This window comes from Bacillus rossius, chromosome 3 (genome assembly GCF_032445375.1).
Source record: "Bacillus rossius redtenbacheri isolate Brsri chromosome 3, Brsri_v3, whole genome shotgun sequence".
Lineage (NCBI taxonomy): Eukaryota > Metazoa > Arthropoda > Insecta > Phasmatodea > Bacillidae > Bacillus > Bacillus rossius.
Window position 1 is genome coordinate 33,845,628 of NC_086332.1, and position 24,624 is coordinate 33,870,251.

The window sequence follows — 24,624 nt, forward strand, 5'->3', positions numbered from 1 at the left end:
TATGAGTCATGGAAGGCTTCTACACAGCTGTTTGCTGTGATACGTGGGGCTGGCTCATCAAGCACCAGTCCCTTCTTTTAGCCAAGGCTACAGAGACAACGCGGCTGTTTTAGTTCTGGAACATACAACACAACACATTCCTTTCCGAGGAAGAACGCCATTTTCACCTATGGATCTTAGGTTAAGTCAGCATACGTGTTCGCAGTCTTGACTACAGCGGACAACTCTTAGGTCGTATAAACACGTCGCAAGCCAAAATTTGTGGTCATTAGCTACAGTTAGTGTTTATATTGAATTAGTAAATTTTTGCACTATTTCCTAACAACAAAAAATCTGTTTCGCGTAACAAAGGTAAGTTGTACTTAACTTTCTAGCACCGTGTGTAATGATATCACTTCCACATTAGAACATAGACGAAATCTGTATATTATCAAACGTTAAAAAAAAAAAATTCAGAAACAACAAAAAGGAAATGTTAATGTTCGAGATGTCGAATCACTTATTATGAGTACTCGGAACAATAAGGCCCGTGCTACAATGGCAAGGAGACGGATCTTACGGAACATTTCACTATCGCGTCTGCTGCTTCCACAATGCACGGAAACGTCACAAATGGCAACCAATGATATTGTATTTCAAGGTTACGAAATATTCATTCATTAAACTATATTATGCTTCGAATTCTGCATAGGCAGAATTTACATAAATAATAAAAATGAACGACAAAGTAATAATAGAATACTTATTATATATTATTGCACTTGAAACAATTTTTAACGTATATACAACATAAACGAACATGGCTACATGCTAAATACTCGGCTTCCAATGGTGGCACGGAGCAACGTAAACGGAAGAGCTCAGCACTGCCGAGCTAATCCATACGGGTCTGTCTCCATCTGCGTGCTATTGTATAAACTGTGTACCGTGCGATCCGTCTCCGTCTCCGTGTCATTGTAGAACGGGCCTACGTGATAGTTTAATTTAAACGTAAGTGAAACTGAATACCTAGTAAGCACAATATTGCATCGTTATTGTAGGCTTCGTATCAGTACACGAGACATTTTACGTAAGCACCACTAGACTTCGCTCTGATCCGTTCAGAAACTGCAGATAACAAACGGCTAAAATTATACGGCGTAGATACATCGACGCAAACTTGGCAGCGGCAAGATAAACCAATGACACGGCTGGAGATCATGTGTATGTGTCTGAAAGAGAGAGAAAGAGAGAAGATGCGAGGATGAAAGAAGTGAGGGGAGAACGGAACATGTTGACGCGAGACCACGCCACAACAGTCATAAATATTTCAGTCGCGAGCGATCATTTAGGCGTAGTTTACAAACGAGACACGTATTCATGCGTTCGCATCCTTGTTAAATATTAAAGCAGAACAAACCTGGAAACATCTGCTGCAAAATCCCGCATGCATCAGTTTATTATTACCATTCGTTATCCTTTTGGCAGTATCTGGCTGGGCTGTGTGTGGCGCGAGGAGTTACGCGATAGGAAACTGCATTCGCCCGGAACAGAACACAGAGAAATAACCCCAGGATAAACCTCTCCGCGGTTCACCGGATAGGTTCGAACCGACGACCACATTACTGGCAACGAGTGGAGACTACAAATCGCCAATCACGATCGAGTTTTCCGCGTTCACTGCAATTCACGTTTCGTGTTTATTCGGGCTTAGAGGCATTATTAACTAATATTTGAACTTTAGAGGATACGAAAGCGCGCGTTAACAAAGTCAACTAGTTTAAAATAACGTGAAGCGTCTGGTTCCCACCGCGCCACTAATGAATAATTGTCTGTAAGGGCTGTCAGTCAGTTTCCAGTTGCCTTTGCAAACCATTTAAAAGTTCCGTCATCGAGCAAAGCTGCGGTCGCCAAACACTAAGACCAAATGACGTGACAGGGAAAAATAGAAAGTTGAAATATCCACGTGTTATGTTCTGCTTTGACCCAAAACTGACAATCTTGTTTAACATTCTGTATATATTTTTATTCAAGCTGAACACTGTAAGAAGTAAATGAGGCGTCAATTTTTTTTTTTTCTGGCTAGTAAGAAGGGTATCATTTAGAGCTGATAGTTACGAAGAAAAAATCTGTGTATTTTTTTAGATCGCGTGTAATAGCGCGAGAGGTCGTTTTAAGTGGTCAATTTCAGAGCGCTTTTTGTAAAACCCTAAACTGGTAAACGGCGATAGTTAAGAATCCAACATTCATAAACGCATTTAAGCACCACACGACCAGAGGCATTTGTTGGTTAGGTTAAAATCATTTTGCATTGTTGTCAGTAATTGTTGATAGTCATTTTTCACTCACATACACAAACACACAGATGTACAATATATAAAATACAAAAGAATAGAATTGAATTACTTATGTGTGTAAAGAAAAGAGAGAGAAAAAGTGGTGGGTCTAGTCTGAAGTTAGTATCCCAAACACGACAGAGATTTATAACAGTTGAAGGAAAACAATTCTCAGGCTACGTGCGTACGTCACGTGCTGAATTGTCCTTCCATCTCACCATCTCAGGAGACAAAGGACAACCACACCAGAATCACCTGGCCAAGTACACCTCACATGCGTCGCTGTTTCCACCACCACGAGGTATCAACATCAGTACCGAGCAAAGGGCGGAGTTACCATCATACCATCTAGTTCTAATTGAGGCTATGTTTTAGTTGTTTGGTGTATCATCTCAATATCAGCGAAAGATGCGACAAGTCTTTTTACACATACATACACACATACGATGAGGCCATTAGAGACTGAAATAGCAGAACACAAATCTCAAGTACGGAATCGGTCATGACCTGAGGTAACGAATGTTCCCTCCTCAGGAACTCCACTGGACAGATAAAACAATTATTACAGATTTTGTTTGCACAATGGAAGACACACATACGCTTGGCTGCTAAAGGGGGTATCTAATTTAATCAATCGCCAATAAAATTAATTGTTTGTACAAAAGTTTATTATGAATAACTTATTTTTCAGTTGCAGCTTGATTACGTGCAGGAGCGTAATCAGAATTACATTTGAGCGGGAAGGGGAAAGGATATAACCACTTTTTCACACTGTTTGCTTTCAAATTCTTTCCTTTTGTTATTGAGAATTATAATTTTTTTTTTTGACGTGACGTCTAATAAATCGATGAACGCCGGCTGCACGCACGAAAAAGTGTCTCGTTACGCTGTGTGCATATTTATTTTGTTACAGTTGGAGGAATTATGAAGGGGGGAAAAATGCAAACAGACTGGCCGGACCCAGAATGCGCCACCTAGCTCTGCGGCTTTGTGTGGCCGTGAAACATGTTAGCTGCCCGAATCGAGGTTCGGTAGTAAAACAAAGGTGCCTAGGAGCGAAGTCGCGGAACACTCGCGGCGGCAGGGCGGTCGCCCGCCGGGAGACAGATGGGGGGAGCGTGCTAGCGAGTGAGGCCATTAATAACAGCTGCTGGCGGGGAATTAGGACGCCCGCAGCCGCCGCTCAACGGAAATTACGAATCATCCCACACTACTTCTCTCGGGAAAAGGGGGGCGAGAGCGGGGGGAACTTAAAAAAAAAAGTCGTAATAACCAGGAGATCGCCCCCCCCCCCCCCTTCCCACGGAGGGTAGTGAATAGGGAGGGGAAGGGAAATCCTAACTGGCCATTACCGCCACATGACCGGGCATTTCACTGGGCCGTTTCTGTTTCTCAAATTGATAATTTTCAGTTCGGAATGAGTCGTGCGCCAGACGCAAAGAGGTTTTTTCTGGCAGCTATTCAGGCTCGTTATCGTCTGAAGTGGCCTTCCCCTTCCTTACTTTCAAATTTTTATGACGTAAACGTACTATAAAAGCTCTTCCCTAGCCTTTCCCTGCTTAGAGAACAATTAATCATAACACAATAACGACCGTGCTATTACATACATACGTATACTTTTAACATTATAACAAAGAAGAACGTGATATGATGACTTTGCTTGGAAAGAAACTAAATGGTACCAACAAAATAACCAACTTTGAACCCACGTTCTTTTGCCTGTCTAGACACATATTCTGTAATCAAAAACATGTAAATAATACAAAAACTAATGAGAAAACATTTACGTGACATATCGTAATGTGTAATATTAACACAGTGTGTGTGTATTTTTTTTAACTACTAAAAAACTTTAAGCAGTGTTTTTCAAACATGTAGTTTTATCGGCAAAACATGAACCGGGGTAGTTACGTAACACACGCTGACGTTCTGGATCAATTTCGTAGTTGCGAATGGTTATAGAATCAAACATAGAAAACACACGTACCCTGCTGCTAGCACCTGAGATTAGCTACAACCCTCCGTCCATAAAGTCCGTCACTTGCTGGGTGTTATCACCTACATCCCACACGATACTGTTAGTTATAAATAATATTATTATTGTGTGATTTTTTAATGTGTTGGCAGCAGCGAGTATATAACAATTTTTTTTTCTGTGAAAATGCGTAACAGACATTAATTAAGAAACTACATACATTCAGTCAAAATTCACCTGCATTATCGATACAGTGTTGTTGGAAACCTCGATTTAGCGGGCATTAGTTACCTAATCGTGAAAATGGTATACAATCAGATATTAAATAATATAACTAACATTTCTTTCTACTCTAAATCAGGGCCCCTTGCGCAGAAAACTAACGACTACTGACTGCACTAGGAAGCTGAATATATTTTGAATGTTTATTAGTATGGTATATTATTTTAATTTTGTGAGAAAATGTTATATCCAGCTAAATAATTGTATGAACACCGTCATATTTCTTGCCTTTTCTTCATCCATATGCAAGAATTACTTTAATCAGCAAGGAAATGAATGGCTTAGAAGCAAACTTGTTTTGAAATAGTGGAATGTATTGCACATGAAAGGAACTTTAATAACTTATCGCACATAATTGTTCCGCAGAAAAAGAAGGGGAAAAAACTGTCTTGGTCAAAGCAATTTCCTATGAATAACTGAACAGGTTACGCGAGTTCTATTCTTAGCAGGAAAGCGAATTTTCAACAGCTGTGTGAAAAGAAATTATGTTACTTCATATTATATTTTGTAAAATAAAATATCAGTTAATAAACTACACAAAAAACTGTGGAAGCGGATCGTCAATTCTAGATTCTAAACATCATTCAAGAAATGTGCATGTACGAGTTGAAAGCCGTCAATGTGTAAGAAAAAATCGTTACGCTAGCAAAATGAACGAATTTTAAAATTTCTGACATAATTATAGCGTCAATATTACAATTAATAAACCAATCACCTGCCGTCGCAGGCGAGTTATTGGTCTGGTTCATAAACCATTCAAAATAAATTTATTGACTTAACGAACATGAAAAAATGGCTGTTATTTCTTCTTTTGTTCTTAATTTCAACTGAGATTTATAATAATAGATAACGGAAGGTTTCTGACCAGAAAAAATTGACATGATAAAAAACATTTCTGCTTTTGAAAAATATCAAATTTAGTTCATATTTTGTAACGACTATTACGCCTGCAGCCAACTGAAAAAGCGGTAAACTTATAACTGACGCAAGATACGGTGTGAGAACGTGCACGTGGAGATTAATCGCACCAATTGGTGATTAACGTCAGAGAAAACCACTATGCAGGGGAGTATTACCCAAAGAAGTGTCCAATCACAGGCAACCCTGCCTACACAACTCTCGAGTCAGCAGCCAATGACAGGGGGATATTTGCTCGAGAATGTAGAGAACTGTGGAGTCTAGCCTAGATGCCATTTAAACCGCGAATTTGTTCGGTCTATACTCATGTCTGCAGCTCTGTCAAGTTCGATTGGCCGAGAGAGCGAGCCTTCGCAGAGGCACAACTGTGTGGTCAGATCGCTCGCCTCCACAATTACCAGTGGGGTCAACTGGGAAACATAGCGGACGTTGGCGTGAGTCTGTGGGTCTTATCGAGGTATTCCCGGTACCCCATCCCACCCTGTACCTCGTCTCGCCCCTGCCTCATCTCACCATCTCTCTGTCGACGAGACGCATGTATTTAAATGAATACCAGTTAATCCAACATATCAGTAGTTTCCTTCTTAAATAACTAATCTCACGGAGCACTGCCGGCAGAAACACTTGCTCCCTAGGTCAAGGCACTGGCCCACTACAACAGGAAAGCATACTACACTACTCAGCTAAAAACATATTTATTTAAATTAGTAAATTAGCGTTTAAATATTGCTCTATACGAGAGGCGTGGTTTAACTGATATTATTCGCAGCTGCTTGTACTTGCGTATCACAGAACAAATTAGCCCGCTATATTTTTAACGTATATTTTCGTTATTTACATATTGGCCACCCCTGCTGTAGATGATGCTCCCTCGGTTCCCCTGTTAATCGCAGCGACGCAGCGACCGGAAGCCAAACAAGTGCTCTCCCCCACCCTCTTAGAGCTCACCCCTGGTAACGAAAGTGGGGCAGGAGGGGGAACGCTGCACCCGGGAAGTGTCGGGAGGACCGTCCACGGCAGGGGTGACAAGGGACAGACTAGCACGTGTCGGCGCGGCGGTACGGAGTTAATTACGGTAGGACGCCGGCGGAAAGTCTCCGGGGGGAGCACGCTTTCCTTGTCTGACAACAGGTGATTTTAGATATTAGAGTTCCTTGGGGGTCTCTTCTCGCTCGTAACACGCCACCTACCTTCCCGGCTTGATCTGGGATTACGTTCGAATAGGGGGAAGTCACCCACACCATAAGTGGAACAAAAACTTAAAACCACACAGGCTGGAGACAGAAAACACTAAATTCATCGCCGAGGCTTCGACCTGTCGATCCGGCCGCTTTCACTGTGCGGTGTTTCCGTTTTCATTTGAGGTAAATGCGAGAATGTTCGTCTTCGTCTGAGTTGCTACATGCCGCCTGCATTTAGATGTATTTAAATTCCCAGTATGTACAAATGCCATGTTTCCGAAGACAAACAGGTAAATGGTATTTTGGCTGGATTTGTTACAGTAAAGCGAAACATCCAGAATTGTAGATGGTCGAAAATAAACATGTCAAGCGAGGTTGCTCAAACAACCATGAAACACCAAGAACGCGACGAGACCAGCATCTGGCCGGCACGGAAACGCTGGCGGCGGCTCTTAGTGCCACTTTCGTCCGAACACAACCTGTTTACTGCCTGTCCAGCTACAATGTACGACGACAAGTGGTGCCATTTACTGCTCTGGGCTGGTAGTAAAAGCCAGCGACGGGAGACGACTGTTTTGCGGCGAGATAAAAATAGAGAACACGGTCGCCGAACAGGACAAGGACGTCCTACGAGCCTCGCGGCGTGGCTAGAGCGTCAACACGCGGTCCTACGGCCGCGTCCTTACAGCGCCAAGACGCCAAAACAACTTCGACAACTCTCCCTGCTTCAAACACGTCTTTCTTTCAGTGTCGGTACCAGGAAGCTTGTGTTCCGTTGTATGTTCCCAGTATTTGTACTGCAAAAATGGTCAAACTTACTATCACGCATACAAAATATATTAAAAGTAACTTTCCCGTGTATTAATTTTTTATCAATTATTATCGTACAACAGACGCTTAACATAGCCCATATATATACATATATACATATATGTGTATATATGTATATATATACTTATATATATATATATATATTCCCAGAGCCTACACAAAATTTAAACCCAGTAGCGGCCGGGAATCCAGTCCGGGACCTTTAGACACAACTGTCGAGCTACAGTAATGTACCAGGCATTGCCGTGACATTCTACCACGACACACGATGCTTATAGTAACAGAACTACATACCAGTCGCAAGATAAGGTTCAGCTGAATATCGTGAAGTAACAAACGCAAAACACAGATTAATGTTACACCATGCTGATAATTTTTGTTAGTTTCATAATAATGAGCTGCCAGGTTCCTGAAGAGTGCAACCAGCCGTTCCGAGGCTGCCGACAGGGCCGCCTTCGCGTCCGGACCCGACGCGCTCAGCTTTCACTCAGCCTCGTGGTGAGTGGCGAGTGGCGCGTTCACACGTCCTTCCGGCGGAGGAGCGCTTAGGAAACAACTGTACATGTTCCCGCGGCGTATGGCCTGGCAAACCCTCGAGGTGTCGGCCATGAGGCTTGTGGTCCGTCGATTCACAAACATTCACATGTCCGAGAATTTACCGGCATTTCACGAGAAATTTCGAGCCCCCCCATAGCAATAACAAGTCTACGTTCCCACGACGCGAGGTGTGGCTACTTCGAACAAGGCTCGCACCCGGGAACCCCCCCCCCCCCCCCAAATCACAGACTCATCCCTGGATCCGCCCCTAGTGGGAACACAGAAGATTAACTTCCAGTAAGTGACCACCTAAACAATTATTCAGGCAAATATTGTAATAATGACTACTTGGTAGACGTTTTACAAACATCCGATACCGTGTGGAATACATCCGGCCCAAAAATTAACGAAAAAAGGTAATTTGCAAGACTTAGATAGCGAAACATCCAAGGGAACTGAAATAAAAACAAAAATAAATATGAAAATGCCAAAATCAGCACGGGGGGTCGGGTGGATCTCCGCCACAATAATCCTCGCATCGTGAACAAAACGAAAGTTAATTGGCAACAATTGAACAAATATACTACTAACACAAAAATATCACATAGCTTTACCTTACATCCTTCCCAGCAAAGTTCAGGCCTTTCGGTCTCAGTAGTGGTTACGACGAACTTTACAAAACATTAAATACGTTTCATATTTGCCAACGATTATAATAAGCAACTATTCTCGTCTTCTTAATGTTATCATTCCTATATACAAATGCAACACCTATCTCAACAGCAGCGATGACCATAAACTCGCCATAACGTACCGAAACAGTCTCCGCAACAAGAACGATTTTGATTGCATCAGCTGAAGCTAGAACTTGTTTCCCACTGCCTGGCTTATGTTCACAACCCAACCAACAATCTGTAACGAATGAACGAGACGGTCGGCACTCTGGCTGTCGTCCACGGCTGTCGGTGAAGTTTGTAAACAAGAGTGGTATTCGAATGGTGTAGGTCCAGCCTTCTTGTAGACCGCGATTTGCATGCGCAACACAAACAACACGATGTGTCGTGAATGGCAGAGAAGACAACGAAGGGCAAACAATCTGTGTTGACGGGCCTGTGCCGCAACGATTTGACGTGCGCGCCGCGTGAAAGTTTCTTTCCGCTTCGCCCCCCCCCCCCCCCCCCAAAAAAAAAACAGGCTGCCGTGTGCGTAATAAACATGAGGTTACGCGATTATATTGGGTCCTGTATCTACGCTCGAAGAACTGCGTCATTCTGAAGAACCGCCGTCGGTACGGCCGCCCAGGTGTTAGTATGGGCCCCCTGACAGTTCCGCCTGTCCTGGCTTCTTCCCACACACCTACAGTTCGTGCTGTCAGTCCACGAACATCAGTCCATCTTACGATCTGGTTAAGTGTACACGCGTAGAGTATTTCGAAGAGGGGGTGGGGGGAGAGAGGAAATCATCAGTTGATGAACCGCAAGTGCACCCAAAAGATTGGCTTAATTACTTAGGTCGTTCGCTTCGATAAAGTAACTTGATTGTAGTTTGTATATTGTAGATTGCAGACCCTGTAGATTGTTGTTTCTAAACATGGTCTCTCCCCAAATCATGAAAAATGATGTTTGTATGAGAAAAGCCATCAAACCCAGGTAAATAAAAAACTACTCAGCTAGAAAATGTCGCCATAGTATAATAAAATAACGTGTAAAGACGATGTTTTCTTTGCACGTACGTAAGCTGAATGAAGACCCGGCCGGCGGATTGGCCATCCCCCACACACGTCAATTTTCGCTGACAAGCTAAAACTGTTCATAGGGATGGCAAAAACTTTTTAACACTTCGATATATCGGTCTTACGACAAACCGCTTGAATTATATCGATACCGAATAAATATCAGCCTGAAAATATCGATATATTTAATCTATCGGTATATTATATTATACAAACCTTTACCCATGCTTTACTCATTATAAAATCTTCATTTAATTTTTTTTTTATCCACGTGCCACTTTTAGGAGCCATACCGTTACAGCACAGAATACACAATCACTCCATCACATTACACTACTGGAAAGGCTGAATAAGAATAAAAAATCATGTTACTAGACATACGGCCATGAATCTACTTCCATGTTACCGGCCAAAGCATTCATTGCAATGCTTCAACTTACCAAGATACTAAATTCCCTACTGTGAACTCCAATATTTCCCTTTTTTCTCCCTCCTTTTAAATAATAAATAATAATTTGTTCTTTCCGAAACCTTCGGTTTACCATTTTAGTATTTTTTTTTCTGTCAAATAATTTAAAAATATTTTTACTAAAAAATATTTTATTCAAATTCGATATAATCGGATCAAAATTACGATATCAAAAATATATCGGCTCTCAAATATCTATACCAAATTATCGATGTTTTGAACCTGAAATATCGATATTTCCGATATATCGAAATACTGTTGCCATCCCTACCTGTTGAGGCCGATCGGAAGACCGAACCGTGCGTGTGTGGAACACATAATAAGAGATAGGATTCCATGAACGTCACATGAACAGGCTGGTGAAGATTCAGTCCGCCAGGCTCATACTGGGACACGAACAAACGTAATTAGAACCTGGTAGGGACTACTAAACTGCTCGTACTATGCAGGTACAATTTGAAGCAATTTGACAGAACACTTTGTAGAGTAAAATGGATTGAGAAAAATGCGCGCAATGGCCAAATAACTACATGTATATTTGATCTTAAACTTTAATTAGAAAAATCTACCAAAACCAAACTAAACCTTGCAAGATTTAAATTGTTTGCTTGATATGGTTTTACATCGCACGGTTATGCAGACAGGTTAAGGCAACGGGGCCTACAAGATTATACCGAACCACTTGCGTAAAGTCTCAGTGCTCAAAGACTTGAGTCATTCCAGAGTGTTACCAAAACAATTACCCTTGTTACATGAGCGTGACATGTTAGCAATCAGGTTCTTAGCCCTTAAATAATACTCTGGGTGAATTTTAACCCAACCGAAAATGTATTTCTCTGTTATAAGTTGGCAACACTGGTCAGACCACTGTTATTCCTTAGTGCTCTTCTCTCATTAGTCTAGCTCTGATAGTGGTGTAAACCGGTTTCAACAGCTACAGTGTCCATGTGTTTTTGCAATTTATGGGTGAATATTCATCCAGTGTAGTAACCATGGAATTATTTTCTGTAATGTTCATAGAATTATTTTGAGTTGTTTTAATATTTAGTCAAAATGACTACATATATTTATGAAGGCAAAGAAATACATAGTAGTGACCTTGGAAAGATTGTGATAAATACTGAGATTGATTATTTACCCACTGATTCTGAAGGAACTGAGATGGAAGACAACTGTGAGGAAGATGTGGTTGAAGATGATGTTATTGATTGTGAATCAGAGTGTGTTGTCTATGATTATAACTGAGAAGGACAAATTCTTGAGGTTGAAGTTACAACATGTGGCAGGGGCAAGGGGCGAAATTTCAAGAAAACTTCCATGGATAGAAAAAAAAGTCTACTGCTAAGTGGTATAATGTAATAAATAATAATTTTGAGCCAAATAAAAATACTTCGAAAAGCAAAACTAACCGCGTTTGGTCGACAGAACATCCAAAAACACAAAAAAAACTCATGCACATAACATTGTAGGGATGAAGATAGGCCCAAAACGTAATGCCAAAAACCCTAATAGTATTCTTGGAAGTTGGCATCTTATTGATAATAACCTACTAAAACATATTAGAAATAGCACAAATTTATAAATAGCAGATCAGAATAAAAACTATAATCCTCCACCCAGTTGGACTAATGATCTAATAATTCAAGAGTTAGAAGCATTTTTAGGTTTGCTGTATACAAACGGAGCAAGGAAAGATAATCATATGCCTTCAAATTTTTATGGAGTGGCCTGTCGAGTCCTTTGTATGTTTCAGTTATGCCTCTTGAATGATTTAGATTCATTACCAATGACAAAGGATCCAGGGAACAAAGGAAAAAGGAAGATCCTTTCACAAATATCAGGTTTATTTGGGACAGTTTCTTCTCACATTGTACAGAATACTACATACCATCAGCTGAAAGCACCATAGATGAACAGCTTTTAGGATTCTGTGGCAGGTGCAAATTTCGAATGTAAATACCATACAAACCAGAAAAGTATGGTATAAAATTGGTATATATGTGTGACGCGAATTCCAAATATCTAGTTAGTGGAATTCCTTACGTTGGCAAAGATACAAGACTGGAGGTGAACCTTTGGCTAGCTTTATAGTGAGAGAATTGTCCAGACTAACTCATGGAACCAACTCGAATATAACTGGTTTACCTCTTTTCCTTTATTCGTATCAATGCAATAATATGGCCAAACAATGGTTGGAACTGTCCAAAGGAACAAGCCAGAAATACCCCAAGAGCTTCTTGAAACCAAAGGACGTCCTGCCAAAACATCACTCTTTCTGTTTGATTCACATAACAAATTACTACTTGTATAGTACTGCCCCAAACGAAGGAAAGTAGTTCTCGCTTGAACAATGCATTATGCACCAACGTTATCCAGTAACAAGACAGAAGTGATAAAATATAATGAAACTAAAGATGGTGTAGATTCATTTGATCAAATGTGCAAAAATTATACATTCAGTAGACGAACACGTAGATGGCCATTAGCAGTTTTTTATGGCCTTCTGAATGCAACTGGCATAAATTCCTACATAATCTGGGCATTCTGTTGTGGAGCAAAGGCAAATAAACCCCAAAATCATCTTCAGTACCTACATCAACTTGGATTGGAGCTAGCCATGTCTTTCATGCAACGAAGAATAATGCAAGGAACCCTTCAAATTACCCTAAAGATGAAGACTGAAGCCATTTTGAAAGAATGCAATAGAGTTCCTAAAGTTCAACATTCATCTTGTCAAAGCAGACACACAGGTGCTAAACAAGGCTTATACAAGATATGCAAGAAAAGTGACAAGAAGTTTTCTGTGAAATGCTCTGCTCAGTGTGTTCTGTTTGTTTGTGCAGAACACCGCAAAATCATTTGTGAGTCGTGAGCGATGGAAAATAATTTAATTATAAACACTTTTTATGATTTTTTTGGGCCAGAATTATTAGTGATTTTGAAAAGGCACTTTTCCGAATTCATAAAATTAACCTGTAAAATAAGACAAAATCGTTTATAATTGTTTATAATTCGGTATTTCACATTACGTTTTATGTAATAATAAATATGATTAAACATTTTGTGCAATTGCCTCGCATAGTTTTAATTTATTGTTCAAAAGATTAGCGCGATATTTTAAATCCATGATATTACACTAAGTGAATATCTGTTGTAAATTTGTGGTAGAACAACAAATGTAAGGAAGGTATATATATAGAGTTCAAATTATAAATAGCCCTCGAATCGAAGGAAAATCATAAATGCGTGTGAAACATTTACAGATGTCCTCGCATTTAGAGCAGTTTTGGAGCTACGCCTTACCTATCGCGACAGATTGCGGCGCCAGCGTGCAGTGTTTGGATGGGAGCTCTCCTCGCTGTTCTCTTCGGGAACACGTCCCAAACGGCACTGCCATTAGCACGGCCCGGGCTGACTTGGAAAACACGCGGCTGGAATTCCGAGAACCTGGAAGTGTGGTCACGCTGGGGCCAGCAGGAAGGAAACGATGCGAGACCGAGACAGCGATAACGAGTGAGCCACTGGATATTTATTCCCACATCCTGTACGGACTGAGCGCTTGGTTTTATTTACAATTTTCCAGTTACGTATGTTGAGAAGTGGTTGAAAAAAACTTAATTTTACGATATACTTTTTTTATTTGCCTGTAGTTAAGAATTAAATGATAATAGGTATTTAACTTACGGAGGCCTCATTGAAATCGGCAGCGAAATTTATATATATATATATATATATATATATATATATATATATATATATATATATATATATATATATATATATACATATTACATTTTCCGACCGGGATAAATCACAGAAAGTAAAACTTCCTAGTTCAATTGTAAAGTTCGAAATAAATAATTTTTCAAACTAGAAAAAAAAATTAAGGCCAAATCACCTGCCAGGAAGTCTGTTGTTATATGCGCAGCTACAATGTTCTAGGCGCGACTGTACTGTCCCCATTCTCTCCTCTCAACACCCCCCCCCCCCCCCCCCCCCCCGCATAGACCCCGGGGGACGACTACCTGAAGAGTTCCAGGAACTGAGGGCCTGCGTATCACTTGCTAGACAAGGAGTCTTACCCTCGTATTGAAGATTCCACTGGAAATTCCAGCATCGCGCAGGGCAGCCAGCTTATATGTCGGCCATCATATCACCCCTGTACGAAATTCAAATTAACGACACCAGTTATTCAGGTACTTTCTAATCCTAAACGAAATAAAAAAAAAGTGAAATAGCACTCACTCTTTTATACCGAAAATTTAGATCGCGGTCACAAGAGAGATATATAGTAATAATTTAGGGTTTAATTTTCACACTATAAAATTTATTGGCATACTGAAAATGATACTTATTTTTTCGCATGAACTAAATTCAAGAGAATATGTTTCTAACCAATCACGTTCGACACATCTGTGACGTAGTGGTGACAAAATTCTCAAACGCGACAGACTTCTCGATTAGAAAAATTTTCTATTTCCATCGCGTCGCGGGCGCAATGTTACTGAAATGAGCATCAGAATTCCGGTTTCGTATTTTAAATACGGTCACGTACCATAATTTTTTTTTCAAATAAATATTAAATAAATATTATATAACTTTCTCAACAGGTCAATTAAAACCAACTTTTAAACGATTGCTTTCGTGTGTGTACACGTAGTGCGAATGTAATGGTAGGCAAAATTTTATATCTAGTTGTTTGTTTCTGGTTGTAGCGCGGTTAAAATCCGCATATTCACAGCGTCGCGATATTGTCATTTCAGCATTATATAAAAACAAACGAACATGCGCTCAAGGAATCACGTGGAAAATGAACGCGAGCATATGGGAATGAATTCTAACATACCTAATCATAATCTGCAAGGCAGCTATAACTACGTTATCTTGACACACCTTTCAGTTAACGTACTAGCAGTAATTCTGTTCTCTGCGTACAATCCAAAGGTATGGCTTTATTCCAAGACCGGTCCTCGGCGTTCAGACGCCACACCTGGCTAGCCTGCCACACACTATGGCAGGCGGCGGACGCGGCAACGGAACCGGACCTGATTCTAGTGACTCCTGATGGAGCGACTTTCCTAAACCCGTTTGAGAGATACGGGCGGGTTATAAATCCTTCCACACTAGCGTCGTGCGGAGGCAGGACGGCGACAGCAGCGCTCCCAGCGGCGGCGTGGAACGTTGACCTCCAACGGAGGTGTTCAACCTTCTGGGGAAGCCGCTCCTTCTCGCCGACATTCCAGCGTCTATGCCTCCTTTCTCCGCGACGCGACGGGGCAATTACACGCCCATTGCCCAGCGCTGCGGCCAGGCCACCAACATGGCGGCGTAATCGGAGTTGTTTCCGCACAGAATTAATCTCTACATCTCCCATCCCCAAACTTCATCAAACAACGCCATGCCAACGTTCTGCGACGAGACTTCAGAAACACTCTCGATCGCGTCATGGGCCAGTATAACAACTACCTAGTTGTATTTATCCCTGCGGTAACACATCCATCTGGAAAATTTTGCATACGTTGTCAGGAATGTCTGGGTTCGATCCTCTTTTGCTACGTCAGCAGTTTGATGGCGAAGCACGTTCACTGGATATAAAATCCATCACTACAAACGCCCCTCTTTTTTTTTTTTTTTTTTTTTTTGCTAATACTGCACTTTATAAGCGAGTTAAGCTGAAAAAAGGTTCTGTAAATATTTATGACATAGGATAACGACTACAAGAAATGCTTCGTTGTTACTCTGGCTCTCCGTTAGTCCGAACTGTCATCATGTACATGTGTATTTTTTTCGCTCATATTCCAGTTTACTACAACCAGTGTTGTATCATGAGATCAGTGTAGGCTCCAGCAGTGAAATATGTCTATTCAGCTGCAATTGGTTGCTGCCAGCTATATTTTATTACACTAGGCACACAAAATAATGTCAAGAATGTCGAAGTGAAAAGAAAAAAAAAACTTTTTTTTTTTTTACATTGGTGGATTAAAGTAAGTAACGTGTTTTGAAAATCCAGTTATAAAATGGAAAGTGTCCAAACTTCGCCCATATATCACCAACTGAATTCGAATATATTTTAACCCTGATTGGAATACTCGTGGCTTAAAAAAAAAAGCTATTCCAGCACAATACTTGTTTCAAGTATCGAAGCAAGCGATAAACGACATTATTCCCGAATCCCAGTTCAAAATAATCCCAACTTTAAATGTCTGTGGATCACCCTAACAGTGTATTCAGTTGTGTAAATGGACATTGTATAATGTATTTCTTCGAACGTTATCCTATATTTTATAGCAAAAAAACATAAAATGAATTTAAACCAATTTTGAAGAACGTATTTGCAATAGTTGTGTTGAGTTTAAACCGTCCTCAGAAGCAGGAGAAACAGAAGCAATACTGCTCGATGAGGTTATTTCAGGTTAATTGACATGCTGAACTATTGGAATGTTTCTTTCAATCGCAAGAAGCTCTCCACTCAATGGTGGACAGAATGCGTGCAGGGACTTGAGAAGATGTGGGTAGTGGAACGTGAATTCTCCCTGTCCACACTGACCGCATCTGTACCGTGTATCAGAAGACCGACTCTTGGCGGGTACAATCACGATACACGCGCCAGATACAGAAAACTCTGCTGTCACAAACCGGTCATGCACGGAGCTTGATTCGGATACGCCGATCTGATACAAGCGTGCACCTGGCTTCACGTCCACTCGACCGGCATCAACACACGGGCCGCCATACTGGGAATCACCCTTCCCAACCCGGTAAGCCACTGCATCTTTACTGCTGTGCTTCCATGGAAAAGTCAGGTTCTGTTCCCCGTCTGTACCGAGTCCATTTACATATATTTTAATGTCAGAACAGTTAAAACTGAAATTGATCGAGGCCAATCATTTTTTATTTTATTTGATTCTATCCATTGGGCTGTAGAATTAAAAATTCGACACATTTACTAAAGAAATAATAGCTACTCTTTTACGTAACAACAAATCCAGTAAATCAGCCTCCTTTTTTTTAATCATAATTTACTTAACAATCAGTTTAGACCATTTCTGATTATGAAAGCATTAAAAGACACAACCTAAACAAAAACTACCCAATCAATCAAATTAATTTATATATTTTTAAACTATTATAGTTTATGTATTCAGATACTTTATGGCATGCTACAGAAGTAAATAGAACACATGGATTATACAGCTATAAATTGTAACAAGGCATTTTCAAGTCAAAATTGAAAAGAACAATATCACTCGTACATTGAAATAATAGTTCCCATATGTGAAACAAAAATATAAGAGACAACAACAAGGAGTTTGTCGTTCAATCATCATTAAATACAACTAATTAACTGGAAGATATTTTTACGTAGCTTAAGTAATGCGAATTTAAGTATTAGTAATTATATATCCCAGATTAGCTGGGAACACGCTCTCAGATAGTAAACATTACAAATTTTGTTTTTATTTATACAATAAGTGTAAAAGATTTACTTATCTAAAAAAATTTACAAACAACTCTTCTTTTAAAAAAACTCGTGCTGGTGGCGTCCATATTCTGTAGAAGAATTCGATCACAACCGGAAAATTTCATGTTGGTTGACTACAAAACAACAGCTACGCTTATCTAACTCAGGCGCGATAAATCTGCCTTGTTGGTAACCAAAAAAAACGCGAACGCCAAACGACATACTGCGCCCTTTAAACTGTTTCTTATTGTCTTGTCTGTTTTCCACTGTGCTTCGTTAAGAAAGAGAATGGCACTGCCTTTCTACGCAACGCATGCACTTCGCTTCCATTGTTAGATAAAACCTAGAACCGACACACGAGTTTACAATTGCATAAACTTTAACGCTGCTGTCTCGCATGAATTTTACAACCCGTGAATAATTTTTACTGCGCAAAGCATGACAGCCGTTAAAAACGTTTAATAGCGTTGTAAAACCATCGTGAAGACGCGGCATGGAGGAATGGATCGCCATTCTAGGTTTACTGTATTTTTTTTTAAAGACCGTTTCTACTTTTACTGTCCAATGGGAAGAACGGGAATCTGCCTCGGCTTTGAGGACCGACTACGACGGGGTTTTTCTTTTACGTCTTTCATTTCGTTACGGCGAATGTGCTTTTACCTCCGAATATCTGGCCGCTGATCCTGGCCTTATGGTATCCCACTGCTAAATTACCAGCACTTTACTCGCATTTACGATTGCTGTCCCGTGCTCTGTAACACCTCCTTACGTACATTCCTGAAACACTTGGCAATGAATTAACTAAAACGTAACAACAAAAGAGATCTCGAAAATATCGGCTTAATCTGCCAATAAAGTATCTGACAAAACCTTACTCAAATGCAAGCGAAAGGCACCTAAAGACTACAACCAAATATATTTTCGCCTGTGAGGCCGACGATATGAGTTTCAAGACGCAAGTCACAACCAACTTTTAGTTTAGACCAAACATATGACAAAGACTAAATTTTGCAAATAGGCCAAAAATTAAGTGAACAAACCCGAATTTCACATTTACCGCAAATAACGTTGAATCGAAGAATCTACTACCAGGAAAATAGTAACCTTGAAGTTAATTTATTGAACTAGTAACTTGAATCACATTTCATTATTGAAACGATTCATGTTTCGTTGTAACTACGGCAAACCTTTCAAAGCATCACGAGTTTGGACCACTGGCAGCTGCAGCTGCAGCTGTCACACGGGGAGCAGAGAGACGGCTACGTCACGAGACAGCTGGCGGGATCCGCGCGACCCTGCGAATCATCAGTCCTCCGACCGCTCACTTGACCCCTGACCTTCTGAGTTCAGCGCAAGAACAGAGATGCATAACTGTCGCTACAGGCGGGCTGTCCTAGATAACACTCAAGCCTTCTATTATAGTCCAGGAAACGGAAGACATAAAAAAGACAAGAACAAGTGAAAAATTTGTCCAAACCTGAATTTTTTGCAGAGTGGTAGAGAGAGACGACTATGCTTAACAACATACCGAAAATTTACTACTGAAGAACTTGTGCGTATCACAGAAAACGAACAGCCCATTAAAATGCTTCCAATGTGTGCAGTTTTTAATGTAGATTCTACATAAACCTACCAAAATAATATAGAAACGATAGTTTACACGTTAATGTTGAAAAATATCGCGACTGTTACTATTAAATATAAGATTTAAATCGATTAATTTATTAAATAAGTTTTTTATCTCTGACACTCAGATAAAGTACGATTTACATAAAACCGTAGAGCAAATGCGAAAAGTTTCTTTATAAGTCTTTTTTTTCTTCATTTTATTTTATTTTTAAAGCAGTATACCTATAAAAAGTCTGGAGAAATACGTTGGCTCACTAGTGACCCGAACCTTGCAGGATGTCGTACTGCGGCGGTTCTGAGCTCGCACGGCCGGCGCCACAATTATTATACTTGGTCTTATTTAGGGATTATTAGAAATATATCTAATTCAAACATTTCTCGACATATATTTTCTATTGATTCCCTTATATGAAAGATTTTTTTTATCCAACATGAAAATTAACAGCAAACGATTTCTGTTTGGAATTTGTAAATCGCAAACTCCAAGAGACCTTTGGTTTTCTATCTGAAGGTTTCAAAAAAAAAATTGAAATGAAATTAAAGATTCCCTCTTAGCAAATTGCAGAACACAAAACGCTTTATGCTCAGGAGTCGCCATTTTGCTCTGCAAGCGAGAAAACAACAAATCAGTACTCGCGCATGCTATGTTTGAGTTAATCTTTAATTATTGTGACTTTGAACCAACACTCTACAACGCTTACAGTTGACACTATTAAAATGTATGACTGCTACATTATTTCATGGACATGCTGTATTTGGCGCAGTTGGTTGCAGCGCCACAGCGGCACGATGTACGAGTGTATGCATTTGGACTGAGATCTGTTTGTAAGCCGCTGGTTTAGTCTGCCGGAATAAAAAAGCATAGCCACTGTCCGATTTAATGCAATAAAAAAAGCAATAGGAGAAATAAAAAAACTGTCCGAATTTTTTTTAATAAAAAGTACATTTACAAACACGAATCCAATATCTCCTCTTTCCCACGTGAAATAAACCCTCTAAACGTTCGTGAGAATTTTGTTCAGATTCATACGTAATAATTATTTATAAACAGTTTTCCCTGCAGCTGCAGACTGGCACTTGAGATAAATAACTAACATTAAAAATAATACGCCGACTACTGCTATTTTTAGGCAGATGTATGCACAATTTCCTCCTGGCATTCACCGGCCAATCAGACACGCTCCGCATCCCAAAAGCAATAAATACGATGCGTGTGACGGCCGACCGCCCATTCTTTACCGCGCGCTGGTCGGAGAAGGGTCAGCCTCTCTCTTTGCCTAGCCTGGCGTTCCTAAAAAGGAAGCTCAGGTCAGTGGCCAGTGCGTAAGGTGCTAGGTCGTTAGCTAGTTAGGACGCGGCGAACAGATAGGAATACCACGCTAGTTAGGTCGGACGATACGCCTGTTGTGTGCCCTGCTTTTTTCAAGGCGGGGCACCTACTTGCGATGAGTAGTAGCGACGAGGAGATGGAGGTCGGCACCGCGACGAAGCGCACGCATGAGGGCAGCGACTCAGAGACTGAACACTCTGTTCAGTCTAAAAAAACCGTCAGGGCTCCAGCCCACCACAACCGAGGACGACAACAGTGGCTTCACCACTGTTGAGCGTAGACAACGCAGGCGTAATAGCGATGCGTCACAAGCGGTACCGACACCGCAACAACGGACACCGACTGACGAGGCTCCGCGCTACAAACGCGTACCATTCGTAATCCGCAACAGTCAGGCAATCGGCAGCTTGGGCCCTGCCTTCGCGCGACTCGGCATCAAAAACCGAATGACGCTGACGAAGCGTCAAGAAGTGCGCATAACTTTTGATGGCAAATTGGACCAAGACAAAGCGACCGCTTGGTTTAAGGCAAACGATGTGCCTTTCCACACTTTCTCCCAGCCCAGCGAGCGAGGGGAAAAAGTAGTGATAAAGAATTTGAGTAAATTCACGCCGGTTGATGCGATTTCTGAGGAGCTCACCGCGCTCGGGTTTAAAGTAAATTTCATCAAACAGCTCAGTCGGCGGCTAACAGACCGCAACTCAGGGCAAGAGTTTTTCGAGCCAACACCGTCATTCGTGGTGTGCGTGGCACCTAGCGCGCACGACATCTACGCCGTCAAACAACTATACTACACAAGTGGTATAAAGATTGAGCGGTACACGACTCGCGCGGAAGACGTCCCGCTCTGTAAGAGGTGTAGTTCCTTCGGACACACCACCGGAAACTGTTCAGAAGTACCTAAATGCATCAGGTGCGCGGGTTCGCATCCCCGCAGCGAATGCCCAGTCCCAGAGGAGGCACCAAAGGTGTGCTCGAACTGTAAAGAGACAGGCCACACCGCGGCCTGGCGACAGTGCCCCGCGTTTTTGAAGATCGTAGAGTCGCGGAGACAGGCCGCCGCGGAACAGGCAGCACAGAAAGCTGCGCGCACAGCCTCGCGAGCACAGCCGGCCGCACCGACGCGGGAAAGTTTCCCCCCTCCCCCCGCGCCCACCAGGGAACACGTGCACCGGGCAACAACAACAACAACAGAGCGCAGTCCGCGAAACGCACGGCCCAGCGAGCAGGCCAGCCAACCGGGCATAAATCAAACACAGGCAGTAGCTTCCACGTCATACGCGGCAGCTACGTCAGGCGTAAGCGCACCGCGGCGCACGGCAACGGAAATCGTGCAGGCTCGCGTCGAGAAGAGCCAGCAGCATAGAACAGAAACCGCGCCAGAAGCACAGCCAAATAATAATATCACTAGCCTCGCGGAACTCGCAGAGATCTTGCGCATGTGCGATTATTGGAATTTAGTGAAGGCACTCGAACCGTATTACGCACGCATCCGCTCCACCGAGAGCATTAAATACCGCCAAACCATTCTATTGGAAGCACTCGCGACAGTGCTCCAGTAAATGGCAGTAAATATGGGGAAAACACTACAACTCCTAAACTTTAATGCATGTGGTCTCCGCCTTCGGTCGTACGAGTTGGAACAGTGCCTTGTAATATATGGGATTGATGTGGCATTCATTACCGAGACTCACCTATCACCGCATCAACGATTTAATATTTGTGGTTACACCACTTACCGCACTGACCGCGCCACTCGTGGGGGCGGCACAGCCATATTAATTAAACACGGGATTCATCACCATCCGATAGAAATAACTGGCTTAGAGCACCTAGAGGCCACCAGCATAAATATTCGTAATAAAAATGCGCATGTCTGCATGTCGGCAGTATATAAACCCCCAGATAAGCCACTACTTTCTAGGGATTTAAATAAATTAATTAATCCACAGCAACACTTTTTCATCGCAGGCGATTTAAACAGCAAAAACGAAGACTGGGGATGCAAAAATACTAACCCAGCAGGCAGAAAATTATTAGATCATTCGGTAGCAAATAATTACGAAATTTTTGCTCCAGGCTCGCCAACTTGCTATCCAACGAATGGTGGCATGCCTGACATATTAGATATAGCTCTTACAAACATACCAGGTGCGCAGGTTATTTCAGAAAAATTAGATGAGCTTGACTCAGACCATTTTCCGGTACTTATTCAATTAACTTTTAATGCTCAATTTTGCGCAGCGATATTTAGCCGCACTTTTGGTATTCCCGACTGGGACAAATTTCGCGAAGACCTGGAATTAACTTTTACAGAAACTCCAGCGATAGACACAGCAGATGAGCTCGAAACTCACGTAAAACTTTTCACCGACACAATTACAGACGTGCGCAAAAAACACACGAAAATCGTGAATAAAAGAGAATTTACGCGAATAAATTACCCAGATGTAGACATGCTAATCGTTTTAAAACGGCAGGCGCGCAACACTTATCAACGAACGAGAACACCGCAAGCTAGGACTGAATACAATCGCCTTAAAGCTCAAGTCTCGCGAAAACTTAAAGATTTAAAAATAGAAAAATACGGAAACTTAATAACAGAGTGCGCAACTCAACCTCGGCAAATGTGGCGGCTCACACGCAATTTACGAGGGAAAAATAAATTTATCTCCACACCGGCCATTGTTACAAACGCGGGCATTAAATATGACGCGATAGATAAAGCAAATGCTATAGCAGACATTTTTGAAAAACAATTTTCACCAAACGAGGACATAAACGAGCCTCAGTTTACTAGGACCACGACAGTAGCTGTTAATAACTATTTACAAATCGTTCCACAAGCCGAGCCGGAACTCGTAACAATTAAAGAGCTCTTAGAAGCTATTCACTCGCGACCAAAAAATAAAGCAGGCGGACCTGACGGAATAAATTTTGATACTTTAAAGAAATTATCATTTCAGGCTATACAATACTTTCTTAAAATAATAAATGCTATTTTTATTCTTAAATCCTACCCAGCGTCATGGAAACTAGCTAAAGTTATCACCATTCCGAAACCGGGAAAAAATGCGTCACTACCACAAAACAGGCGACCTATTAGCCTCCTAAATAGCATGAGTAAAATTTTCGAAAAAATTTTACTCAAACGACTTCAACACCATTCGGACGAACACGAAGTCATTCCAGATAACCAATTTGGTTTTAGAAGGGGCCACTCTACCTCTCACCCCCTAATTAAGCTCATTGAAGAGGCCACTGACGGTTTTAACTCACGAGCGAAATTTACTGTCGCAACGATGCTAGACGCGGAAAAAGCTTTCGACAAAGTTTGGATACCTGGCTTAATTCAAAAATTAATTACATTTAACTTTCCAGACACGTATATTCATCTGGTGGCCCACTATTTATGGCGTCGAAAATTTTTTGTATCAATAGAGGGGGCGAAATCATCCACTCGGGAGCTGACAGCAGGTGTGCCGCAGGGGTCCCCACTCTCACCCTTTTTCTATAATGTTTACACAGCCGACATCCCGCGGGAACATGCCCACGTGCAATTATATGCAGACGACACTGCAATAATATATCAATCCCCGAATTTGAAGTTTGCTTTAACCAAAGTTCAGAGGCAGCTTACCTCACTCGAACAATGGTACACCCGCTGGCGCATTAAAATAAATGGAGCCAAGTCCACAACTTTAATTTTAACTAAAAAATACACCGCCCCCGACCGCGAATTAAAAATTTTTAATCAAGCCATACCATTTGTTAAATCGGCTAGATATTTAGGTTTAACTCTAGATACCAGGCTCACCTGGAAAGTTCACACCACTAAGGTGACACAGTTTGCGCGAGGCACTTTGCGCAGCCTATACTCAATGTTTAAGGCCCCCCAATTTCCTAGAAAGAAAAAATTACAGCTGTATTTACAAATAGTTCGCCCTCAATTATTATATGCTT

At 41.4% G+C, this 24,624-nt stretch overlaps 1 protein-coding gene across 4 annotated transcripts in view; it reads right to left on the bottom strand.

The window, feature by feature from the left end:
- Window positions 1-24,624, bottom strand: part of LOC134530506 (zinc finger protein 608) — a 142,288-nt gene that overhangs the window by 85,068 nt on the left and 32,596 nt on the right. The window contains exon 1 of one of the 4 annotated variants that reach the window (XM_063365374.1): window positions 13,544-13,879. The exons of the other annotated variants lie outside the window; for them this stretch is intronic. The gene's annotated coding sequence lies outside the window, so the exon portion shown is untranslated. Of the gene's footprint in view, window positions 1-13,543; window positions 13,880-24,624 lie in introns of those variants that run through there. 4 annotated transcript variants of the gene reach the window in all.